Source organism: Macrobrachium rosenbergii, chromosome 4 (assembly GCF_040412425.1).
Source record: "Macrobrachium rosenbergii isolate ZJJX-2024 chromosome 4, ASM4041242v1, whole genome shotgun sequence".
NCBI classification, from domain to species: Eukaryota; Metazoa; Arthropoda; class Malacostraca; order Decapoda; family Palaemonidae; genus Macrobrachium; species Macrobrachium rosenbergii.
This window is the reverse complement of record NC_089744.1, coordinates 52,350,642-52,375,407: the sequence shown is the minus strand read 5'-3', so window position 1 is coordinate 52,375,407 and position 24,766 is coordinate 52,350,642. Positions and strand designations below refer to the sequence as shown.

Sequence of the window (24,766 nt, the reverse complement as noted above, 5' to 3'; positions counted from 1 at the left end):
TTTCTTTATAAAGCAATTGCAACGTTTTCTTTGCAAACCCTTTATAGCTGACTATTATATAAATGGTTAGTCAGGTCTTGTATAATTTTTTCTTTTGGTTTAGTAATGTAAATTAAGTAAAAAAAATTCGTTATCATATTTTGGCAACCTTTCAAATTTGGCATTGATAAAATTTCCATCTACTAAGTTTTATCAGGTTAGCACTGTTTCAAAGTCCATACGAAGTGGCTTAGTAACAATGTTAACCAATTCCAATTAGCTACGATGACTCGGTATAATTAACTGTAGATAGAGGTAAAGGATGACAGCTCCATGAAAGTTGTTAACTGTGACTGACAATACCCCTTGTCTTTTGACAGGTCGCTCTCGACAAATCGATAGGGAAAGTCCCCACCCACAGATACTTTTATAGGTATGCCTGTAGACATATCGTTTCGTGGACGGGTAGATAGTTCTGTAGATGATCTTTTAAAAAGTATGAACAACGGTATTGACTGAATAATATGATATATATATATATATATATATATATATATATATATATATATATATATATATATATATATACATACATATATATATATATGTGTTTGTGTCTATATATATATATATATATATATATATATAAATTATATATATACATATATATATACAGTATATATATATATATATATATATATATATATGTATATATTAACTTTATCACATACACAATTGTTCTGTGCATTAGTAGAATTACTAAAAGGACCTCATTCAAACTGGATGGTATCTAATGGAGTTTTTTTTATTCAAAAAGTTACAAGCTTTCTTGGACAAACAGTCCACATTATCAAGTATCCGTACAATGAGCAGACGCGTAGTCCGGCTGTATTTATATCTGTGTGCTGGGTAATTTTATTAATCCTATAATCGCCTAGCTCTTCCTGTGTGACCTCCACCCCTCTTGACCTTGGTCTTTCTCTGATCCTTCCTCCTAGGTGACCGTTTTCCGTGCTTTCTTACGTTTTTTCTTTCGTTTCTTTGCTACTGTGGAGTATACGATTTTTCTAGATATGCTGTCTTCAAAGCCGTTTCCGGTGTTCCCCTGCCATCGTGTTGTTGGCGCAAGTTATGAAGGCGTTCTCTACAACCAGTCTAGATGTTTTGTTGGTGTTCCTGTACAGAAAACTCATATTTTCCCAGTCTATTCTGTGATCATTTTCCCAACAGTGTTTGGCAACTGCCGACGTCTGATTATAATGCCTTATGTTCTGCAGATGTTGTTTGCTTCGCTCTTTACATGATTTGTCACCTAGGAGGAAGGATCAGAGAAAGACCAAGGTCAAGAGGGGTGGAGGTCACACAAGAAGAGCTAGGCGATTATAGGATTAATAAAATTACCCAGCACACAGATATAAATACAGCCGGACTACGCGTCTGCTCATTGTACGGATACTTGATAATGTGGACTGTTTGTCCAAGAAAGCTTGTAACTTTTTGAATAAAAAAAACTCCATTAGATACCATCCAGTTTGAATGAGGTCCTTTAGTAATATATATATATATATATATATATATATATATATATATATATATATATATATATATATATATCATGCATCACCTTCAGTAATAATACTGCTGTTCATACTTTTATAAACGGGCTTCTGAGCTGTCTCTATTTTTCCACGATTGACATAACTACAGATATACCTGCGTATATATACAGTATGCAATATATATATATATATATATATATATATATATATATATATATATATGTATATATATATATTGTATATATATATATATATATATATATATATATATATATATATATATATATATATATATATATATATATATATATATATATATATATATATATATATATATATATATATGTAGGCTATATATATAATGTGTGTATACATAATGTATGTATGTATATTAACAATAAAACGTTTGCCCTAATACGGAGGGGCTCCAAATAATAAAACAGCACAGCAGTCACTGTCAGGTTCGTACTCTAAACGCTGATAAGTGGAAGAACGAACCTGCTAGGAAAACTCCACCAACATGATCTGCTTGATACACCTACACAGAACAGAAGGCTCATCAAGAGCGAGTCGATCCACGCTACAACCACTTTGCCATACACCTGTCAAACACTTACTCTCGCACTTCCTGCCTTACACCTCTGTCAAACACTTACAGTACTCTCACACTTCCTGCCTTACACCTCTGTCAAACACTCACTTCGCACTTCCCGGTTATTAAGGCCCTTCTCATTCAGTGCCATTTTTATATCACCTAATCACCGCCATTCAAGACTTCTCATTTTCACCAGCCTGCGTAGTATTTTCTTTTCACATAATCAAGGCATGATAAAACTAAAACTAATGTTATTCATTTTACCACTATTGCATACCTCTACACTTTTCACTGTTCATTTCTTCTTATTTCAAATATAATACACAAATCATGCACCCAACGCGCGAGCGCGCACACACACCACAACATATAAATTATATATATATATATATATATATATATATATATATATATATATATATATATATATATATATATATATATATATATATACAGTATATTTACAGTATATGTGTTTGTGGACTTTTCAAGAAACAGGCCTAGACCCTATCCCATCTGCAGAGTTAGATCTGAGGTACTAAGCAATGCATGACATTCGCTACTACTATCCTTTAATACCACTGTATGAGGGTGGACTACTGTTCAGAAATTGTCCACCTCACTCTTTTAACCATATCTGTATTTCCTTGTCTCCGTACATCATGAACACTGGATTTGGGTTGCGCTTGGCGCTAGGTGGTGGTCACCCTTCCAGGTACTAACCAGGTTCACTGTTGTGTGCATTGAGTGATCAGAAAGTAGCTGCACAGAACCTTTTTTCCCTATAAGTATGTGTGCGTGTAGTTAAGAACTCGACGTCCGTTTACCAGAGCACATGATCTTTAGAACGCTATGCATAGCAGTATCATTATTTTCTTTACATAAGCAGGTTTTCCGAGAAAAATGTTCATACTTTTAATCACAGTGGCGCTTATGGATAACATTTTGAGCTACAGGTAACGCGTTAAGTTATTATCAGGTTGACTGATTGCTTTTACACCACTGGGTAGGCAGTAAAATATGATGCAACTACACCAGGATGAACGTGATGGGTACATTTTTTCTCGTGTTGTTGCACAGTGCGAGGATTCATTAACAGACTGGTTTATCTCACAGTAAAGACATTTACTCTCCTTTTTCTGAAGTCTGCACAATAAAGGAATATTTACTGGAGGAATTTTAGTGATATCAATAACGTTAGATTCACTAAAAAAGTTTGCAAAATATTCTCGAAGATTTATGTATATATGTATACTGTATATATATACATATATATATTTATATATTTACATATGTATGTATGTATGTATATATGTATGTACGTATGCATATATATACTGTATATATGTGTGTGTGTATATATATATATATATATATATATATATATATATATATATATATATATATATATAAACTTATTTGAAAACTGCCGTACATCCTTTATTGCACAGGTTAATATAAACTTGATTCCGTGAAATCAACATCAGCGAGTTTACAAGTATATATCATATAGGTCATAGAAAAGTTTTAATGACGGACTTTTATCAGAGAAACTGCACTTAATGCATATGTAAGACTTGCCTGAAGTGAACACACTTTTAGGGGAAATGTGTGAAAGGACCGGTGGTGGTAGAGAACTGAAGGTGATTTCATGGTTTGGATGGTCATACTTAATTATGGTTACGTGGGCGGATTTTTACCCATTTGTTTTATTTAAATATGCAAGTAAGGAGAGTGGATGGGCGTCCAAGATTATTTTAGGTGCTTATTGTTATGTTCTTTTTTCATTTATTTTGGGCGTTTACGTGAAAAGTTGCCCCATACGACCGTGCCGGTTGACAAGTCAGTACCTGAGAATTTCCCATGTGCTATATAAAAAGGAGTTAAGTAAACGAGTCGAAATAATTTTCCGAATCGCTTGCAAGATAAACACTCATCCTTAAGGGGATAGAAACTATTCGTTGGCACAGTAGCAGAACGTAGTGATAAAAGCAACTGTCTCTTTCAACTTTTTATTCAACCTTTTAATTGAACAAGAAAATGAGGGTCATTTCTAAAATTGAAAAGCTGATTTCAGTTTGCCCAAGATTAGCTCTTAATTTATTATGCACTCGTGAATCAATTAACAGACTTACGCAGGTGCGAGAAAGGTGCGCTATATCCATCTTACCTTCATCTCTCTCTCTCTCTCTCTCTCTCTCTCTCTCTCTCTCTCTCTCTCTCTCTCACGCGTGTATGGCGTGTTCCTCCCTTTTTCTCTTTAGTTGTGGCCCGTTGCTGAGGGGTGACACATGTGACCTTGCTAAAGGGCGCAAGGCGCTCATGGTTGCCGAGGCTCACATGCTCATTGCAGCTATGCCCCTGCTCGCCCACTCCCACCCCCTCCCCCTCCCCCCGGTAGGGAGTGGAATGAGGGGAGGGCCAGGGGATTTAAAAAGGAAGCATCTATGCTCGGGTATTGCTCTTATTTCTGTTTGGAAGGCCTTATGCAGTCTATGTTTTTTTTTTTATTACTCTTTTCACGTCTTACATTTGACGCAAACTACGAACATGTCTTCGATGTTTTTCGCTTATTTTTTCTAAATATTGATGCCGATGTCAACTTTATTATTGTCAGTTCTTAATTTATCTAATGCCTTCTCTCTCTCTCTCTCTCTCTCTCTCTCTCTCTCTCTCTCTCTCTCTCTCTCTCTCTCTCTCTCTCTGTGTGTGACGCTGCAAAACCATGTTTACCATCGATGTTTTTTTTCTATTATTCTTTACTTATAATTGAGGTTCGCATCGATGAATACTATTTTAGTCACTTAGCTCCTGCCTTGGAATATCTTCTTACGGTGCATTTAGATTTGATTTTACTGCACCTTATTAACTATCATAAACACTTTAATTTATTAATATGAACATATACATGCATTGTCATACTATTGTATGCATGGATGTTTAATACAGGCCAAACCCATGTGAATAATTATATTGTCAGAATATGTATTCACAAGATCGTGCTCTTATTTGTTAAATTGCTATTATTAGATTTATTTCAATGTTATTTCGGCTGAAATCATGTAATCATGCCTATCCAGACTGCGGTAGGAGATTACCACTCTTTTTATATTTGTTCTTGCACCCTTTCCCATACAGTAGGGGCCTATAGATGGCGTTCCTCTCGTGTTTCTATGTATAGATTTTTAGGGAGCGGTTGCTAAGTTCCATGGCCTTGCTTTCATGGCCAGCCACGGGGTCCTCATGGATAATGCGCCGGACGAATAGTGACAATCCATTCTGGTTGCAAATCCAGTTACTGACCAGCGATAAAACTGGTTCAGCTCCCATAATTTAAAACTCACAGATGTAGTGAGCCTGTTACTACCGTTGGTATTGTTGTAATTATTAAAGGCAAACACTGTCTCCACTACTTTACGCTACAGCTAATAATAATAATAATAATAATAATAATAATAATAATAATAATAATAATAATAAAATAAATGTTATTTAATAAACAAATGTTATTTTCCGTGTGACTACCTAGCTTATCTTTTTGTTTCTGTTTTGTAAGTATAACAAAAGCAAAAAGAGCTTTCTTGTAGGTTCGTTATTTATGTAAAGGCTGATATATTGGATAAGAGGAGAAGAGATGAGCTATGAAATTATTTTTATCGTGATAAAAAAAGCATTTGGGTACGGTAGCACAGCAACGCCTAGTTTTTACGACTTCGACTTGAGAGGTAATTAGAACATTCTCACAGCAACGCTTATGCCTTCTTCCTGTTTGTTTGCCAAGGTGTTCCCCATAAAGGAGTTCTATGTAGTATTATTTTGATGATAGTAACTTTTATTTACTTTATAGCTAAGTTCATTGATAATGTAGGGAAGATTTGCATTATTCCTCAAAGAATGCGAACAAAATAACTACGTCGTGTGTATGGTTCTCATCCTGTGTCTATGGGTGATTCATGCTCGCACGCTCAGTGATAAATCGTGCTTCATTAGGTGCTGAAGGCCCAAATCAGTATCAATCGCGTGTGTGAACAAATTTATATTTATTTTCAAAGCAGAGGTCAGCGGAGCGGGCAAAATAATACATTTTTTCCTAGCTCAAGGACCAAGTGTTAAAAAAACCGGGGGGTGGGGAGTGAATGAAAATGTTGATCTGAATCAAGAAGGAAGCTGCATATCTGCTCTTAAAAGGAAGAAAGTCTGCAAGAGTCAGGAAAAACAGATTCAGGAAGTTGGTGCCAAAGCTTGACAGCAGAAGAAAATTAGCAATTGCTTTTCACTCTAATATAACCTTAGCTACAAATCTTTGCGTTCCATGTAGACAGGCATTCTAAGTGGTTTAGAACTCTTTTCTGCCAGAATTATCGAAGATTACATGTATTCATATATCTATATTATGTGTATTTAAGTATGGGTGTATATGTGTATGTATAAAAGAATTTGTTGAGAGACATTAAAGATTTTTATCTTGAAAGCAAAGCATTTGTTAGAATATGCAAATGGGGGAGTGACTTGGTGTAAAAATAAGTGTGACACCAGACAATGTTACGTCTTCGGGACTGTTTAGCATCTTGATGGATGGAGTGATGCAAGAATTCAGAGAAAGGATAAACAGGTCACTTGCTGCTCCCAGTCTCTGCCCCAACAATTCGTTATTAGTTCAGGAGAACGATTGGCGCATAACAATGCCTTAAACGAAATCCCGTTACCGCCCAACGCTTTCCTCGAAAAGCGCGGTAAAATCTTTTGAAGGTGAAGGTCAAGTTAGTGAGGGTGTTACAGATGTATTCTGTGAAACGCTAAATTTGAAATCTCACAATAACTTTCCTTCCTAAGAGTATAAGAATATATTGATAATAATGAATCTGAATGAATCCAAGATTGTTTCAGATAACTGTACTGAAATATGGAATAAAATTATAGCTAATGAGAGGTGTGGCTGGTATGCTATGCCATATGCAAATAAAACGATGCCGTTGCTTGTGCTTTGATTAGTTTGATGGCATACATTTTCCCTCGAAGCTTCATGCTGTGTGCATTGTACTTTAAAGACTAATCTTTATAAATATACTTGCTTCCTGTACTTTTACGACCTTTTAACGAGGCCAATATTATCAGTGGAACGTGATGTGTATCTTGTCTCCTCCCAGATATGGTTATGTAACGTTGGGTGCCATAATGTAGTTGCTGGCTCACGAGACACGTCAGAATGCCGGCGGTTTTCTTTCTGCTTTTGGGTGGTTTTTAGATTCATATTGCACCCTCTAAAAATATTTCTTACTATTGCCCTTGATTTAATCGTGTTGCTCAGACAGGACTGTCATATTTCCAAGCGATGTCAGCGTTCAGAAGTTGTTAGATGATATTGAACATTATCGTCTATGTTCAAATAGTTTCGTTTCGCCACATGATCGATTCAGTTGCTTTAAAGGAATGAGTGAGTGTTTTTTATCTTATTTTAAGAAATGAAATGCCTTCGGATCTATAAATATTACTGATTCCTTACCTCTAAGTTAAACTTATACTGTCACTGCGTTGACTGTACTCTTTCCAATGAAAGGATTAGATAGTAAAATGTCATTCACTGGTGAAACATGGCAACCTTTGATGCAGAGATGTTAAAGGCTACCGGCTTCTCTAGCGAATTGGGCGGGGAATCTGGATCCTGTACCCTGCTGGGGGCCGGGGGGGGGTTGGGGTTTGCTTCTGTACTTGGCAAATGCTGCCAACATGTCTTTCACCTTCTTGGTTTGACCCTTGTATGACAACGATTTTGGGTGAGCGTTTACAACTAACCAAGCATTGCACCTCATTCCGAGGTGGATTAAAGGTGCTCTGGAAGTATAAGGAGAAATGCCATAGTGATAAATGATAGATAATTCATGCGTGTGGCTTCTCACGGTGGAGTTACTTTTATCTTGAAACACTTGTGTTACGAAACCACTTCTCCTCTGAAACTTTTGTGCTTGTGATTATAAGTGTCTTGTGTTTTGCAGAATAAGGACAGTGCCCAAAACTTACGGTAAATGGCTTGCGTGGCCCTGTATTTAGATATGGGAACCCTGAGTACAAGCTTACCTTGTTATTTGGTTGTCTTATAAACAAACTTGTTAAGTGGAGAGCATTTATTATCTGATGTATCGTACTGTGTTTTTTGGTGTATGAATCGCACTTACTGAAGAATGCATTTTTGTTCCTTGAACTCGAGAAGTTCGATATGTGACCTAATAGCGAACAATCTTCTGTTATTTGCTATAATGAGGACCGTGTTGTTGATGCATACGCGTTAATCTTCCTGTGGGTAATAGGACGATTATCTTAAGGATAGGTGTAAGCGTAATACATCCAAGTAAAGGGCTGGAAGTTCGTGAATGCACATAAAATATTTTGGAAGTAATCTTGCGTGAAAAAGCTTTGCTCTTAGTAGGTAATCTCTTTACGTTATAGATATGTTTACCAACCGGGTAAACATATCGTACAACTGGCCAGGATTGCTTGAGAAACAATTTATTGCAGTTTTAATAAACGTTCGAGAGTTGAATATCCCAGCAGATACCGAGAAGAACATTGACACCTGCCAGGAATCAGGAGAGTACGGTATTTCTTGGCACTTTTAAGATAGCGTGCGGGGTCACCTTTGGGGCATTCACAAATGTCACGCTGCTCATGTTAAGCTTCTGCCACAGAGCAAAAATTTGACATATTGTATGTTTCACGAAAAGTAGTTTAAGTATGTTTTAACGCTTTCCTTACACATTTCTCTCAGTTTCTTTATTCTCATCGTAATAGAAAGGAAAAACAACGAGAAAGCTGAGCTAAATTGGTCTCTTCCTTTGGCACATAAAAAGGGGCGATTCTGCTGGGCCGCGCGTTTGCTACGCTGCCAACTCGTGTTTGCGTATCATTTGAAGGGAGTGCTCTTACCTATTGTAATAATGAGAAAAGTGATGTAGAAATGGGTTTTATATGAAAAAATATACATGTATTGTGGCAGTTTTTAGTAACCGTTGCCATTTTATATCAAATTAATGAATATGAGACCTTTATAAGTGCGTATGATTGTTAATTGCATGTTGATATTTGCGTTTATTTTTATCGGTGGTGCGTGTATGATTGTGCGTTTTTCGTGTGTGTGTATATATATATATATATATATATATATATATATATATATATATATATATATATATATATATATATATATATATATACATATATATATTATACACACACACATACATACAGCCACATTCTGCAATAAAACAATCGAATGATGAAAATAACAGCAACTATGGTACGTTGTCAAATCAAACATATATATATATATATATATATATATATATATATATATATATATATATATATATATATATACATAGGTAGATAGATAGATAGATAATATATATATAAAGAGACGGAGAGAGCGAAATTGTGCTCGAGAATGTCATGTAGGGTGTCCTAGCTAGGGGGCGAGTTACGAATTTCGTTATTTGAGCAAATATTGATGGGAGCACAGGGCATTCTATAGTGGATATCTACTGTAGAGTATTGCAACATAGTAAAGACACTTTACGCCATGCCATCTCTCTGTACAGTTGTTTTCCATTGGGTAAGAAGCGACTAACTGCCCGAATATATTTATGACGTCACAACGACCCCGTGAAGGATGCTGGTGTGACTCCGCTCAACGAGATGAAAGGTAGGCCTATAGGGGCTGTCAAAAACAGTCAAGTTCATGATGATTAAAAGTAAAGGTAGATTTACATGTTTATTCAAGCTTCATGTTTGCTCATGTTTGTATTTCAGTGTCACAAAAGTGGCTGTACTGTAAGTTATAGGCTGCAGAAGTCAAGGTTTATTACCAGGTTCAGAGTTAGAAGTCTATAAATCTATGGACATTGATACCTTAATTTATACTTCACGAAATTACATGTGCCTGTCCTATATTTTCAGCCCTCTCTCTCTCTCTCTCTCTCTCTCTCTCTCTCTCTCTCTCTCTCTCTCTCTCTCTCTCTCTCTCTCTATATATATATATATATATATATATATATATATATATATATATATATATATATATATATAATATATAATATATAACTAATGAAAAAAAAGATCTTAGTTGTGCTACCAGTGCATGCGTAATGTTATCTCTGTGGGTAAGGTTTATCTCCGGAATCGGAATTCCTTATAAACTTATCAATCATGAAAGAAAGCAGATTAAGTTCGTTAAACAGGTGTGAGGTAAAATCTAAGGGCGTCACTCCATTAACATTATAAAAGTTCAAGTATTTCTATTTATTTCATTTCCCTGGTTCGAGCTCACTTCAATTACTTGAAGGAAAACATCTCACTTACCACTCTATCTCTAATTCAAATAAAAATTACTGGTGGGTCAATGAATGAAACTCTGATATAATATTTTAAATACAAAAATTTATTTCTAAATTCAAAGATTATACATGACATTAACAGTCTCAGGGAAATTTATTATTACTTGAAAAATTGGATTAAATCTGAATTAAGCATCAGTCAAAGTTAAATCAGAAATTAATTTATTAATTCATCAAAAATTATTCAAGAAAGATTTAAATTGTTAAATAACAAAACTTGATTGAAAGGAAATATACTGTAAGTAAATTAATTCCCACGTGTTAAACAAAATAAGGCAAATAAATCAATCATATAAAAATGTGGATACAAAAGACATAGAAATATACTGTGCAAAAGATTAAATATCAAAAAATGTAAAGCAAAAATTAAGGCAATAGCAAATACATCACATATATGCATAAAAGAAAAATTCTTCAAAAGATAAAGCATAAAACATATAACACGAAAAAATATTTTAAAAAGTGAATAGGTATCTTTACATATAACCACTCTAAATATTTTTCTTAGTGCACTAGAAACCCACAATTATGTTTACAATACCTTGGTACCAAATTGCTTCGTGTTTTTAATCAGGCGCCGTTACACACACACTTAATAAAATACACTGTTCAGATAACTCAGACACATTTACTAAGGGATTAAACAGTTAAAGGATATGAGTGACCATCGTCTATCTAAATATCAACTACGTTAAAACAGGACATTCGTAAAATCCCGAGAGCGAGCGAGCGAGAGAGAGAGAGAGAGAGAGAGAGAGAGAGAGAGAGAGGAAAAAATGCAGCTCCTTTTCACAACGCCTTTTGGTCTCTCAATGTGGGCCCCTTTTAAGGATTGGATGGGTGTCCATACGCAGACGGTGGGCTGAATGTGCGAACAGGCTCTAGACGAGATCTTTATTTTCAAAAAAAATCTTTAAAAACGATAATTAGAGACAAAGTGGAATTACAGTTAATAATAATACTTATTATTACATAGTTTCAGAACAAGAGAATCTCTAGTTATTATAATAAGAATGGAAAACATCGCTTCTAATAATATTCCTGAACGACGTTCGGCGACTTTCGTAATGGAATTTTCCACCCCTAACGCCTTGTACGCTAATGGATTTAGTCATATGAGAAGGTGTTAATCTCAGCAAGTTTTGAAAATTGACTAACAACCGCTCTCTATACAACGAACAAGGCTCTCAGTCTCTCTCAGCTCGACGCACACCGTCCCTTCTCACAAACTACACAGAGTGCAATCATTTTACCTACGCTAACTCTTTTACGGTATACGCGTATCTGAACACAAAATCACAGTTATACAACAATTCACAATAAACACGGGGAGATTACTGCATTATGAAAACCACAGCATAAGAATATATGTATATATATACATAAAAATATACACACGTATGATCGTGTGTGTATGCGTGCGCGCAGCGTGACAACAAACTGGAAGCAACGAGCGGCACGTCGTAACAACCTGTTTCAAGAAATCAAACCTACTCCACAAACGATCAAGATCAAACAATTCAAACTCCACCGAAGTAACCAACGATTCTGGTCGTCTCCGCTGAACAACCTCTCTCTCTCTCTCTCTCTCTCTCTCTCTCTCTCTCTCTCTCTCTCTCACGTTTCCAGTCAAGAAAAACCAGTCGATGGGTCGGTCGTCTATCTAGACTCGCAAATGCTGGTCAAGATCAAAATTCAGTCAAATGTTTCCAAGTAATGGAATTGAACGGAATATCAAATAAAACCTTCTTCACAGTAAAAAGGTTTCCAGGTGTATCAGGATAAAAATGTCCACCAAAAGTTAAGTAACCTATACGATTCTGGCTTCCACATAGTGAAATATAATTTGAACTGTATAACTTGACAACTGTTCTCCGCTGATTTTTTTAGACACTCCAAAAACATCTTGATGGTTAAATTCTCTCTCTCTCTCTCTCTCTCTCTCTCTCTCTCTCTTTTGATGTTAACCAGGAAAAAATTTGTAAATTAATTAATGTGACATATGGTCGTATAGCAAACTTACCAAGCAAATAAAATTGTTCGTCATATGAAAGGATATTCCGAACTTTAAATGGAATGAAATGGCAGGTAAACAACCTTTTTCACCTTTTTATGTATTTGACTGACAGTTCAATAATTGTTTTGCTGATTCAGAAGAATTATGAAAAATATTTGTTTTGTTAATAAGATTAAATAAATCGCTTATTCCTTCAGTATATCGCTAATTGATATTTAAATGAATATATAACAAAAGACGAAAAAGTGAATGAATAAATAATTATCAGAGTTCAATCATTCCAAGTCTCTTTGTCAACCAGATGTGAACACATGATAAAATTGCGATTTTAATTTTCCGATTCAACTTCGAGACCATATAAAAAACTAGAGAAAATATGGAAAATCATAATTGTCGAGCACGAGCACCGGTTAGATCCCCGCGTTGGAGAGAGTGAGAGAGAGAGAGAGAGAGTGCCGAGAGAGAGAGAGCACCTGTCACATTGGCGCACTAAAATGGAGGCAAAAGTCATGGCCCCAACTTGAAAGCAACTCGAGGCCGACGGGAGGAGGAGAAGAATCTTCTTCTCTAAACAACACTGACACAGAGACCCTCCTGAAAATTGGCGTCTGCCCTCTTTTCTTCCCAAGCTCTCCTCAATTTTCTTTAGAAGAGCCTTCTGAATTGGCTAAGAGCTGAATACTTCAACCTCTCAGTTGATGTTAACTGGGAAAAGATTTGTAAATTAACATTCCTTTTACTTTTTATTGCACCTTCAGACTTTATATTGTCTGAAAAATAAGTTAAAGCTTCCATCTAGACAAATACAAAGGAACTGAAAAATTTTTTTCCACCTTCAGATCATAACAATTGTTTCATAGTGCATCACTTGATTTTGCAGGTCCCTTCTTCCCCTAGCCCCTTTTCCTTTTAAACCTTTTATTCTCTAATCTTATTTCCCTTTCAACAATTGTTTCATAGTGCAACTGCGAGGCTGAATGACCTCATTTTACTCTAAATTTCCCAGCGCTGAATGACCTTTAGGCCCCAGCATTGGCCTTTGGTTTTACATTCTATATTCCATTCAATCTATAAATCCATAGACATTTTAAGACATCAAAATGGACATATATTGCCGAAAGTAATGATGAGAAGTAGATTATTATTATTATTATTATTATTATTATTATTATTATTATTATTATTATTATTATTATTATTATTCAGTAGATGAACCCTATCCATACGGAACAATCCCACGGGGGCCATTGACTCGAAGCTCAAGCTTCAAGCTTCCAAAGATTATAGCGATCATCCGAAAGAAGTAACAGAAGATAATAGGAAATACTGAAAGAAGAGATCAGTTATCAGAAAATAAAAAATAAATTAAGATACCGCATATCACATGTTGTGGCAATATCACTAACCTGGCCATTAAGAATAATAATCCCATGAACAGGAAACCTCGAAGACAAATTGCAAATATACGTACATTTTTGTAGAACACAGAGAATAGAATAACTCGTAAGAGTCCCAAGCGGTGATGAAGTAGGGAACAAGAGAGGATGCAATAAAAATGATGCATTTGGCTGCATCCAGAATCCCATCTCGTCCGGTGGAAAGACAAGAGAGCAAATAATGTTTCTTGTGGTGTCTTTGTCAAGGGCATTTCTGCAGTAAACAAATATATTCTTCCTTTAAAGTCCTGGAGATTCTGCTTCTGTGTGCTTTGCAATTAACACTGTGTTTAAGAGAACAAATAAGGGTTCTTGTGTTTGTATTTATAAGTGTATTTCTGTAGTAGACAAATATATTCTTACTTTAGGAGACGATTATGCTTCTGTGTGTCTTGCAAATAACGCTGATGTTCAACCAGTGAGACAACCAAGATTGAATATTTTCCTTCTCTCTCTCTCTCTCTCTCTCTCTCTCTCTCTCTCTCTCTCTCTCTCTCTCTCTCTCTCTCTCTCAGGGCTAGTCACCAGGTGAAAATTTAGAAGCAGTCGTCATTCTGTCTGTTAGGCAATTCATTTGACTTTTCAAGTTGTTTGCAAACACTTCCCATAATGTTACTCGTTCGTGAACTGTCGATAAGCGACTCGCCGAAAATTCTTTTTATTTATAAAATAAAATTTTCCCGGAAATAAAACATTCAACTGGGAAAAAGCTTACGTTAAAATAATGTGTTGTATTTCCTCTTTCGAATCGCGAAACATTTCACAGTTGTTTCTTGAATATCATGAGCTGTTTCTTTATTTCTTCGTGTTCACTGTACCACACTGTTGCTGTTCCCTTTACTGTGAGAACAACAAGTGTATGTCTTTGTTGTCCATGCTTACGAAGCGTTATATCTGTGATTTCTGTGTTTATAGCAAATGATAATTCTAATCACAGCAGTTATAAGTAGATTGCCTTATATGATTCCCTGAAATTTCATAAGCATGGGTATGCACTAAAAGTTTTACAAATAACTAATATCCCTTTCCGACGCGAAAGCACGTAATTTCATATGGGTTCAAATTTTAACTCTTCTTTTGAGTTACAAAGGGAACGAGTTTTTTCTTTTATTTTAGGCAAACAAAATGATCATGACAGTGCGTTCGAGTTTTTGCTGACACAAAAAAATAGGGGAAAATAGGCAAATTAGAATGGTTTGTTTGTCCTAAAAACATAATGGAAAACTGAGAGTAAATAAAATGAATGAGTAGTATTGTTTTTATTATTCGGTATTTCCCATTGATTGTATTGCAACAACTTAATTATCGCGCCGATATTGAATTTGTAATCATTTTCTAATATATACACACGCACACACACACACACACACACACATATATATATATATATATATATATATATATATATATATATATATATATATATATATATATATATATATATATATATATATATATATATATATATATATATATATATTATATATATATATATGATGAAGATATATATATTTCTACCTGATGATGTTCTTTGAGTTACAATTCATTCTCCACGAAATCAACCTGAGGCGATAATTTTTTTTTTTTCGGATAGTACTTGAATTTCATACATCTATATTTTCCCCTAGATATTAACCCCCCACCCCGCGTCCCCGCCCCCACTCTGTTTTGATGTGTTGGCCTTTTCTGCCGGCGAGGAGGGACAGGCTCCAAAAGGCACTGCTCTCCTGCCGTCACGCCCCATGCAGGGTGGATTTTCGGTGGTTCCCAAGGTCAAACTCGTCCAACTGCTGTTCCTGTACTTTAAAACATTGTCTAGTATATACAGATATTTAGGTGATTCCTTTTGTATCTTAATATCTATTTGATTAGTAGCCAGAAACAACTCACCTTGTATTTTAATAATTTATTCGTATTTTTATCCATTTTTTAATAAAATTTACTCATTCGTATTTTTTTCTTTTCCAATAACTGATCTCTTCTCCCTGTATTTCCCATTACCCTCCGTTAATTCTTTCTAATGAGCCCCATATTTTTTAGAAGCTTGAATTTCAAGTCCTTGGCCCCTTCGGTGGGCTTGCTCCATATGAATGGGGTTCATCGTCTTAAAAGTAACAATATCCATATTGACAATGATGTTCCTTTTTGGGACAGTGGAAAGAGGAAGCGCCAACAATGGGCGCCTCTCTTTCTGTACTTTCTGTCAACTTGAAGCTGTTCGGGCGTTTATCTCTCCTTCGCATTTTCGGAAAATAATAAATCTTCTTTCTTTAACGCCAAAATGTCACAGTGGGGAAAAAGAGACTTATTTCTCTTAAGAGCAGAGTCATTAAATCTCTCTCTCTCTCTCTCTCGTCGTCGTCAGTATTTTTGATGCAGTCTGCTCCGAGTTCATTTCTCCTTGGCACTTTGACATTTCATTCTGCCTACCTCCCCCTTCCTCCCCCAACAGTCAGTGCCAACACCCCCTCTCCAGGGACTCCTAGAACCTCCCCACCTACCTCTCCCCATCTCCATGAAGATTAAAACGCCAGAATGGAAATCATTGGCGAAGTCTTCCAGCAAATAATTCACCCTCCATCTGGAGACTACTTCCAGTGATTCTCAGCAAACATTTAATAACTCCGATGGGACTTTTCCTTCCTTCCTTCCTTCCCCGTTTGTTCGCTGTAGTTAGGAAGCGATGTGTAGCCTAATTGTGGGTAGCATTGTTTTCTGCCATGTTGGTGTAGGGTGTTTGCTCAGTTAACTAACTGTATCTATTACTTGTATAGATGATATTGTATAATCCATTTTATCTCTCTCTCTCTCTTTCGTTGTATTTACTATTTGTATAGATGATATTTTATTTTCTCTCTCTCTCTCTCTCTCTCTCTCTCTCTCTCTCTCTCTCTCTCTCTCTCTCTCTCTCCTCCCGATCCGCCCCGGTCAAATTTTTCCTTTTCTTGACTTATTCTATGAAAGCCGTTCGAAAATACTAATGTCTCTTGGACATTCGTCAAAAACTTTAAAAAAAAATGTATCTACGAAAATTTATGAAACCTATGAAATTAAAATGAACGAATAAATTATCTGACGTTTAAATGCAATGGTCATTGACGCTGCGGTGAAATTAGAGACTCTCTTTTTCGTAGAACAATTACGAAGGCTTTCCAAAGACAGAGTCACGTGACCTATGAAAACAGACGCCTACAGATAGCGAAAGATCAGTCTCAAATACCTCAGAGTAAAACTGCTGGCATAGGCAACTCGCTATTACTCTTCGGAGAGGTCTTTGTCTTCATCCCCTTCAGGAGAAGAAACTAAGTAGCTAAGTCCTTAGACGTCTCTGGACCTTGCCTAGAAAAAACTGAGTCTAAATTAAGTTTGTTCTTTCTTTAATGTAGAAGTGGGTAGATTCTTTCTTTAATATAGAAGTGGATAGATTCTTTCTTTAATACAGAAGTGTTTAGATTCTTCAAGACAGCAGCGGATAGATTATTTCTTTAATATAGAAGTGGTTAGATTCTTTCTTTAATATAGAAGTGAGTAGATTCCTCCTTTGATATAGAAATGGGTAGATCCTTTCTTTAATATAGAAGTGGGTAGATTCTTTCTTTAATATAGAAGTGGTAGACCTTTCTTTAATATAGAAGTGGGCAGATCGTTTCTTTAAAATAGAAGTGGGTAGATTTAATATAGAAGTAGGTAGATCCTTTCTTTAAATAGAAGTGGGTAGATCCTTTCTTTAATACAGAAGTGGGTAGATTTAATATAGAAGTAGGTAGATCCTTTCTTTAATATAGAAGTGGGTAGATCCTTTCTTTAATGTAGAAGTGGGTAGATTTAATAAAGTAGGTAGACCCTTTCCTTAATATAGAAGTGGGTAGATTTAATAAAGAAGTAGGTAGACCCTTTCTTTAATAAAGAAGTGGGTAGGTTCAATATAGAAGTAGGTAGATCCTTTCTTTAATATAGAAGTTGGTAGATTTAATATAGAAGTAGGTAGATCCTTTCTTTAACATAGAAGTGGGTAGATTCTTTCAATAACATAGAAGTGTTTAGATTCATTCATTAACATAGATGGCCAAGATTTGTCAAACAAATGCTCTAAGCTTTATTTTGAAACCCTGAGACGCTTCTGAATAATTAAACATTCAAACCACAATTATAATTTCAAAATCTCAACGGCAGTCTTGGTGTTGATACTGATGTAGACCATAAATATTTCTTTGTTTAAGCTGGAAGACTGTTAGTGAATGCGAAATGTCTGTATACACAGTAGTTACTTCAGACACTGTTCTTGCTCACTCCAGTTTGCCCGCTGTAGAGGTAGTCAGTGGCTTTTATCCCTCACACCGTTGGACTGTGGAACGCCTTCCTAGAGGATGTCGTTCATTTGGAACTTCAGAAGTTCAGTCAAAGATGCAGTGCATTATTACTACCCTAATACAGTTCAATTTGTATTTGAATATTTTACTTACATTTTTGTTTATTTATCAGTTTGTTAATTTACCTGTTTTTCTGATAACTAATCTCCTCTTTGTTGTTCCTGTTACCTTCTGTTACCTCTTTCGAATGAACACCAGATTCTTTGGAAGCTCGAATTTCAAGTGAATGAATTGGCCCATGAATAGGGTTCTTGTTAATATGAATAGGGTTCATCTTAATAATAATAATAATAATAATAATATAATAATAATAATATGGTAATAATAATAATTCCAGCCATGGATGAATAAATAATAATAATTTAATAGTTAGTCATGATAGCCTACCTGTGTGGCGGAGTTTTGCGATTCATAATATTTGATCGAAAATAGAATTCCTGGGCAAGCAAAAAGTAAAGGTTTCATTAGGATATCAACTGCGCAAGCACTGTAGATGATCATTCAGGCAACTTCTGCAGTGTAAAGCAAAGTAAACGCCATAACCTCTGCATCAGCTGCCGGCACGTGGAATTCCCATGATCCTCTTCGGTCCATACAAGGCAATTACCTTTACCAAAGAAAAGTGCTGGGCCTAACTTAATATTTATTGTTGCAACCTACGCTAAGCCTAAATTTCTGCGATGTTCCGTATTTGTGCTCATAAGTAAACTCGTTTTCTGCTCAGGGTTTTCGAACTTTTCTTTTCTGTGTCTCAGTTTATCATATTCCGCCTCAGGCGCGCCTGGAAGAACGACCAGTATTTTCAGATGCACTGGGCCTTGCGTAACAGTATTCATTTTCTGTAAAACTGGCTACGCCCACTTTCTGAAATAATACATTTATGAAGACGTTTTGCTCTCGGCAGTTTTTAATTCTTGTACCAAAGAGATTTAGTACATCAGAGTCCAGTCCCCCCAGCCCCAGCCCCCGAAAAAAAGGGCGCTTAAAAAGCAAATAAAACTTTTTTCATAACTGATGTTAAAATAAAAGAATCACGTATCAAATATGATCATAATTTTATATATATATATATATATATATATATATATATATATATATATATATATATAATTTAACAAAGGATTGCGCAATTTAGAAAAATTTAGTGGCCTTGAAAGGAAAGGATGTGGTTATAATTAAGGGGAATGCTTATGGAAATATGAAAAGAAAGACACGCCCAAATGTTCCTAAAACAGTCATAGTAGCCATTAAGGAGTTGAAAAATAGCAAAAATAGACACATGACGGTAACCGACAAATCTGGTTAGCTGATAATCTTGGATAAGAAAGAATATATAGAAAGAATGAACAGTCTTTTGCGTGATAAAATTTCTGTGGACAGTGAGAGTAGAAAAGTTAAAGAGCTATTTAAAGGAAATGAAAAGCTAATTAAAAAAAAAAAGTTGTGTGTGACCTCTCCATCGCTACCGTAGATGTATGAAACAACAACAGCTCACAAAACAAGTTTTCCAGCCAGGCCCATTATTAGTTCATTTGGTTCTTAGCCTATTGGTTGGTACCATCTCTGGAGTGAATACACTGTATATAATGATAAAATCCGAGTGCATCTTGCTTGTTTGTCCTCCTCAGGTTGGGGCGGGGTAGGTAGGGGAGACATGACACATCCAGCCTCCTCCCGAAAACCTGTTTGTCCGTCCCGGGTGGGGCAGGGTAGGTAGGGAATCGAGAAATTAGGGGAGACATGACACATCCACCCTCCTCCTGCAAACCTGTTTGTTTGCCCCAGGTGAGGGTGGGGTAGGCAGGGGATTGGGAAGGTAGGGGAGACATGACACATCCACCCTCCTCCTGCAAACCTGTTTGTTTCTCCCAGGTGAGGGTGGGGTAGGTATGGGATTGGGAAGGTAGGGGAGACATGACACATCCACCCTCCTCCTGCAAATCTATTTATCTGCCCCAGGTGAGGGTGGGGTAGGTAGGGGATTGGGAAGGTAGGCGAGACATGACACATCCACCCTCCTCCTGCAAATCTGTTCGTTTGCCCCAGGTGAGGGTTGGGTAGGTAGGGGATTGGGAAGGTAGGCGAGACATGACACATCCACCCTCCTCCTGCAAATCTATTTGTCTGCCCCAGGTGAGGGGTAGGTAGGGGATCGGGAGGGCAGGGGAGACATGACGGAAAGTGCCGGGTTCCAGCGCAGCGTAGCGCATGCTATCAAGCTCGTAAGGAATAATGCTGTTTTGATATAAAATAAATAATGCACAGATATATAGTAAATGCAGGCTTGTGAGCTTCGACGCGGCATCATTCTTCACAAAGGTACCTTCTGGCGACCTGATGGAGTTTTTATCGGATATTAGAGATGAGACGGCCGGATATACCTTGTTAAAAGAACACCCTAACAGAACTGATCAAGTGATTTGAATTCAGTGGGAAATTCAACTCTCAAAATTTTTGGTACGGCAATGGGTAACCCTTGTGCTTCACTGTTAAGTAGTTTGTATATGGAGTTTTTTGAAGCAAAATATTGAACAAAATCATTCCATACACTTTAGCATGGTTCAGGCACGTTGACGATATAATGTGCATTTGGCCAGGGAATGGTAATGAATAATAATATCTTTGACAAGATAAGGAAGGGCATGTTTAACCATTCGTCGACTTGGACAACAATTTACGGGAGACAATCCTTTCACGAACAGAGAAAGGACCTGGGAAAGATGCTGTGCAAGTCATTGGCGGGACAGAATCCGTTCTCTGCTTTTAAGGGGGCCGCGAGCTTGCAGTTAAACTCTTATAATTCCCCATTAATACTGAGGGATGAACGCAGGAAGGTAAGTTTTTATTAATGAATAGAGTAGCAAATGATTAATGTCCTTTAATATCGAACTGGAACAACTTACAACCAGAGGGAACTGCCACTGATGGTTAGTTCTTCCTTGACCATGAATAAGCTGAGTGTTCAAAGTCAATTGTTTACTGTCGTTTATATAAACCAAATTCAAAACCTGGCCTTGGTAGACACACTTTAGGTATATATATATATATATATATATATATATATATATATATATATATATATATATATATATATATATATATATATATATATATATATATATATATATATATATATATATATATATATATATATATATATATATATATATATATATATATATACACATACTCTGCTCACCAATAAAACCCAAACATGCCTCGCTGCTTAAAAGAAGATCAGAAACATTCCAGCAGGGATGCATCGTATCTTAACCTTACCCTAACCTAACCTATCCCAGGGTGCTGTGCCCTGACCCGGTCAGAAGGCTAGGGCGGAGTCCAGGGGAAGTGAAGCACCTGGCCAGGTCAAGGCACAGCACCTGCGATAGATTAAGTTATTTTGCATCCGCGTTGGAATATGTCTCTTACCTGCTTTTAAGCAGAATAATAGCTGCTACAGTAACATGCATAACTCTTCTGCACTTTTAACTTTTAGAGTAATTTTAATATCAAAATGTATTCCTGTTAAGACTGAGGAACGAATGAGGAGCGTCTGATTTTTACTAATGGATAGAGTATAAAGTGGTTGATATTGTTTCTTATCGAACTGCAATAGCTTACAACAAAAGATTTATAATTGATAAGTGCTTCTTCTGTGCCCAGGAACTAGCCAAGTGGTCAAAGCTGACCTTTTACATTTGCTTCTAAACCAACTGTCCGGGTTCATATCCAGCCCTGGGTAGAAATTTGTATAAACATACAGATATATATATATATATATATATATATATATATATATATATATATATATATATATATATATATATATATATATATATACACACACATATATATATATATATATATATATATATATATATATATATATATATATATATATATATATATATATATAAAAAAAAAGGCCCATAAAACACTATTTGAACGTTGCAACCCTATATTTCAGTACTTCCTTCTGTGCCCCTGTTCACTGGTAGAATATGGACAGGTGAAATGTTACAAGGGTATATATACAAAGCATATGTAGCCGTGGCATTAAGTCTCCGATGGTATGCAGGTGACCGTTTCCCAAGAAAGAGGGAAAATAAACAATTCCTAGTGGTTTTTGGCCAAACGGGGAGTTAATGAGGCCAAAACCACTAGGGAATTGTTTATTTTCCTCCTTCTTGGGAAACGGTCACCTGCATACCATCGGAGACTTAATGCCACACCTACATATGCTTTGTATATATACCCTTGTGACATTTCATTTGTCCATATTCTACCAGTGAACAGAGGCACAGAAGAAAGTGCTTGATATATAGGTGTTGCAACGTATCAAATAGTGTTTTGACAGTAAAGGACATTCATCTATATTTTATCTTCATATATATACTGTGATATGACAGTATATATATCTGTTTATAAACTTTTACTAAGGGTATATATGGATATATATATATATATATATATATATATATATATATATATATATATACATATATATATATATCTGTATATTTATAAACTTTTACCAAGGGCTGGATATATATATATATATATATATATATATATATATATATATATATATATATATATATATATATATATATATATATATATATATATATTCATGAAGCTACAAATGTCGCTTAATATCAAATCCACGCTACCTCGGGAATATCCCCGATGGGGAATTATCACCGAAGGGGAATTTATAAGTGATAAATGGACGGGCACTGCCGAGTCTCGATCCCACGACAATTCCCCATCGGGGATATTCCTGAGGTAGCGTGGATTTGATATTAAGCGACATTTGTAGCTTCATGATTGTATATATATAAATCACGGTGTGATAAAAATGATATAAATATATATATATATATATATATATATATATATATATATATATATATATATATATGTATATGTGTGTGTGTGTGTGTGTGTGTGTGTGTATACAAGAAAGTGCAGGAGGGGAGACAGATGGTAGGGACACCCACTGGGAAGGGAGGAAGACTATATTGGAAGGCATGCTATGGAGGAGGAAATGCAGGGTAGCAAAAGGCTAGGAAGACCAAGAAAGAGGAGGAGAGACTTTGTGAGGAAGGACTTGAGAGAGAAAGAGCTTGACGAAGTAGAAATGCACCACAGAAACAGATGGATGTGACTGATCCAAATCAACGACCCTGTATAGAGACAGGACTATATATGTGTGTATATATATATATATATATATATATATATATATATATATATATATATATATATATATATATATATATATATATATATATAAAAATGTGTGTGTAAAATATACACACACATATATATATATATTGCAGCTCGATATGATGAAACAGTATTAACCATTCGTCATCTATTCATTAATGAAACTCAGTCGTTCTGCATTCATTCCTCAGTTTTCATAGCAAACATATTTTGATATTGCAATAACTCCAAGATTTAAAATCGTAGAAGAGTTGCAGATGTTATTATACCAGTTCATGTCCTGCTTAAAAGCAAATCATAGACTAATTCCAAAGTGGATGCATCCTAACCTAACCTGTCCTAAGGTGCAGTGCCCTGACCTAGCCAGGAGCTTCGCTCCCCCTGGCCCACCCCAGGGGGAGTGAAGCTCCTGGCCAGGTCAGGGCACTGCACCTTAGGACAGGTTAGGTTAGAAGGCATCCATTTTGGAATTAGTCTGATTTGCTTTTAAGCAGGACATGAACTGGTATAATAACGTCTGCAACTCTTCTACACTTTTAAATCTTGGGCGAATTGTAATATCAAATTATGTTCCCATTATAACCGAGGAATGAATGCAGAACGACTGAGCTTCATTAATGAACAGATTACGAATGGTTAATATTGTTTCATATCGAACACTGCAACAACTCATAACCAAAGGGAATTGTTGTTGATAACTGCTTTTCCCTACCCAGGAAATAGACGATGGCTCAAGTTGACAGTTTATCATTGCTTCTGTGTATATGTATATTAATTCACTCAGTGCTCAAAGGAGATGAAAGACATATTCCAATAGGGATGCATCCAACCAAGCCTTCCCTTAATATAACCTATCTTGCAGGGCTGAACCCTGACCTGGTCAGGTGGCTTCACTCCCCTGGGGGAAGGGGAGTGAAGTTCCTAGCCAGGTTAGGGTGCATCACTCCAAGATAGGATAGGTTAGGGATGGCTAATCTAACCTTCCCTTAACATAACCTATCCTAGGGGGCTGAACCCTGACCTGGTCAGGTGGCTTCACTCCCTGGGGAAGGGGAGTGAAGTACCTAGCCAGGTTAGGGTGCATCACTCCAATATAGGATAGGTTAGGGATGGCTAATCTAACCTTCCCTTAACATAGCCTATCCTAGGGGGCTGAGCCCTGACCTGGTCAGGCGACTTCACACCCCTGGG

At 36.1% G+C, this 24,766-nt stretch overlaps 1 protein-coding gene across 1 annotated transcript in view; it reads left to right on the top strand.

The window, feature by feature from the left end:
• LOC136837696 (uncharacterized) overlaps window positions 1-24,766 on the top strand; it is a 189,403-nt gene that overhangs the window by 65,647 nt on the left and 98,990 nt on the right.